Source organism: Vollenhovia emeryi, unplaced genomic scaffold (genome assembly GCF_000949405.1).
Source record: "Vollenhovia emeryi isolate VEMERY1.0 unplaced genomic scaffold, V.emery_V1.0 DF939530.1, whole genome shotgun sequence".
NCBI classification, from domain to species: domain Eukaryota; kingdom Metazoa; phylum Arthropoda; class Insecta; order Hymenoptera; family Formicidae; genus Vollenhovia; species Vollenhovia emeryi.
This window is the reverse complement of record NW_011966836.1, coordinates 16,594-20,087: the sequence shown is the minus strand read 5'-3', so window position 1 is coordinate 20,087 and position 3,494 is coordinate 16,594.

Here is a 3,494-nt window from a genome sequence, read left to right as displayed (position 1 = left end):
AGCTCAGTGTCGCACATGTCAGTTTCGCACATGTCAGTTTCGCACAGTTCAGTTTCGCACATTTCAGTTTCGCACATTTCAGTGTCGCACAGTTCAGTGTCGCACATTTCAGTTTCGCACATTTCACTTTCTCACATTTCACTTTTGCACAGTTCACTTTCGCACAGTTCACTTTTGCACAGTTAAGTTTCGCACAGTTTGATCAAGCTCAACTACATACGAGGGCGGTTCAAATATGATCGAGACAAACGCTGTAGATGGCGCGCCTGTATGTTTTGAAGGTCGCGGCTTGAGTATGTGATAGCTGGGTCCCTTACGAACAGTGTGGCATAGTTTTCGTCGCGAACGCACGTTTCACGCGCGTGATACGACCATGAGTGAACGTCAAGTGCCGACCGCCGTTGCGCAACCTTACCCGCGGACCTGGTTGTCTTCGCTTTGACTGGCGCAGTTGGAAAGAATACGGTATATGAATTCACTTAAATAATTTAATTTAACTGGCTACTTACACCTATGCCCGGTCCTAAACGGCCTCTTTAATTTCTAATTGATTTTACATATTTATATATTTATGATTACAATTGCGATTTCTTGCTGGTCGATTTGCTGCGATTACTTCTAATGTATAATCATAGGAAGAACATGGAAAAGAAGAAGAAGAAGAGGTAGCTCATAAGATTGTTATGGCAGATTTCCTAACCTCTCATTATATTAAAGTTATTCTTTTAAAGTGTCAAACTTGACTGTAAATTTTCCAAATCTCTTTTTCCGGCCGATATGTTAAGACAGTCTAGATCCACACAAGAATGTTCTGCTTTACAAAATAGTTGATTTCACTTGATATGTTTTTCTAATTCTTGATTACTTTATCTTGTATCTGTTACATGTGCAATGACACTGAACTGTGCGAAACTGAACTGTGCGAAAGTGAACTGTGCGAAAGTGAACTGTGCGAAACTGAAATGTGCGAAACTGAACTGTGCGAAACTGAACTGTGCGAAAGTGAAATGTGCGAAAGTGAAATGTGCGAAACTGACATGTGCGAAACTGACATGTGCGAAACTGAACTGTGCGACACTGAACTGTGCGACACTGAACTGTGCGACACTGAACTGTGCGTGATTGAACTGTTCGTAAAAGAACTGTCCAATTGAACAAACGCTGATTTAGAAAGATTTATTATTTATAAATTAGCAAATTTCCAAACAGGGCTCTAGATGCATACGCGTGTGTCTGTGTGTTTTAAATTATATTTCGATACCCTGTGTCCAAAAGCAACGGTGTCCAATTGTACGGTGCGCACAAGAACTGTGTCCAAATGAACGGTGCGCAAAAGATCTGTGCACAAAAGAACTGTGCGCAACATTATGTGTCCAATAGCACTGTGTGCAATTGCATCGTGTCCAATTGTACTGTGCGCAATTGAAGGCTTCTCTTAAACGGTAGCCGAACGATATATCGCCCATCCGGCGCGCGCGAGTGCGTCGATACAAAATGTTCCTTGCATTGCTGTTCTTCTGGGGATAGAATGTTACCGACCGGCACCTCCTCTATCTCCCAAAACCGTCGGATCGCGTGGTCTAACGAGCAATGCATGACGCTCACCGCGTGAGACCGCGCGTGATGAGCGGTAACGGATCCCGAAATTAGCCACCCGAAATGCGAATTTTGCGCGACTGGCTGTCCGGCCGGTCTTCGGCGGAGACCGGTGAGAATGATACGGCTATATAATTCTGCTCCAATGATGAGCTCGATCGGGTTCGATCCCGTCGGGTCGTCGTCGGCGAGTGGCAATTCGCTCAGATGGCTCCACTCGTCATCTCTCTGCACCATTCTCGGGTGGTATTTCGTGAGTGATGGCAAGATAAATGCCACCGTGGAAAAGATCGGCTCAGCGCGATTGCGCGGAGAGATTCGGATAACCACGGCGTGCCGACAAGTCCCGGCGCTTGCGCAGCCCACGGCGGATATGGTTGTGAGCGTCCGCGTGCAAACGCAACGTTTGAGCAAGACGTTCCGTTATGAACGTGACCTCTGAACCCTGGTCAAACAGGGCCCTGACGGACAATCGACGGCCCGCCAGTGACTTGACAATCACTCGCGCGGTCGCAAGCAGTACCGGCGACGGGACGGCGCTGACGGAGACGGACGACATCGCGACGGCCTGAGACTCATTATCCGTGTCCTCCGATTGCCCCGCGGTAATCGCATTATTTACACTCGCAACGCCGCTCGCGTTCGGGACGCTCTGATGCTTGTCGGGAGAAGAGACCGAGTCAAGGTGGAGCGACGAATGATGCCGTTGTTGGCAGATTCTGCAAGAGAATTTACTCGGGCGTTCTTGTACTGAGTGCTTGGAACTAAGGCAGCTTGAAGCAACGATTCGATTGTTTGACTGTTTGACGCTTGCCTTGGTTAAGGAGGCTTACAAAGACGACGCCCTGTCAAGGGCTCACGTTTTCCGGTGGTTCAGTGAGTTCAAGAACGGACGGGAGACCGTTGAAGACATGGAGCGATCTAGACGCCCTTCAACGAGTGGTTTTAATCTTGGGCGATTAATCTTACACTCAATCCGCTCTCCTCTGAATCGGGCTCTTACTCAAGAACTGTTCGCATTTATTGAAATAATGTGACTTTTTACATAATGTGCACGTCGGCTCGGAAGTGTCCGAGGTGGTTGCGTTATTTGCTTTTACATTGCGTGTCGATCGGGACGTCAGCGGAGTTAGACTCTCCAGGGCAAGCGCTCACGATGAAATAAACTCAGTTAATTCCTCGAAGGAGAAGGGGGCAGTCTCATTACTACCCTTTAGTTTCCACGCTCGCCGAGTAGATTGGTTCAGTTTTTGAACAATAAAAAAGACGAGGATATCATTTAAGATTTCTTCCGATGATCTCCCGAGACCCTTTAGAGCCGAGAAGGATTTATTCGCGGCATCGAATGTACAGGGTTTGTCCGTAAAGTAATGAGACTGGCCGCTGCGCGGCGCTCCAGTCGCCAGCAGCGCGCCCCCTGGAGGCGGGATTTGTGGTGGGGGGTCTAAGCTAAGCAACGCTCCGGGCGACAGTCGTGTCCGAGCTCTGACGCAGTGAGAATCTCGCGTGACGCAAAAGCTATTTTTGAGTTCTTGTCACGGCAGAAAACGTCAAAAATGGGGCGTTCGCTGGAGCAGCACTATGCGATTAAATTTTGTTTTCACCTGGGCAAAACCGCTTCCGAGACGCTTGCCTTGGTTAAGGAGGCTTACAAAGACGACGCCCTGTCAAGGGCTCACGTTTTCCGGTGGTTCAGTGAGTTCAAGAACGGACGGGAGACCGTTGAAGACATGGAGCGATCTAGACGCCCCTCAACGAGTGGTTTTAATCTTGGGCGATTAATCTTACACTCAAACGACGGTCGGAGTCCAAAAGAATTTTTACTTTGGCTACATTTTCGTCCAAACCACTCGTTGAAGGGCGTCCAGATCGCTCCATGTCTTCAACGGTCTCCCGTC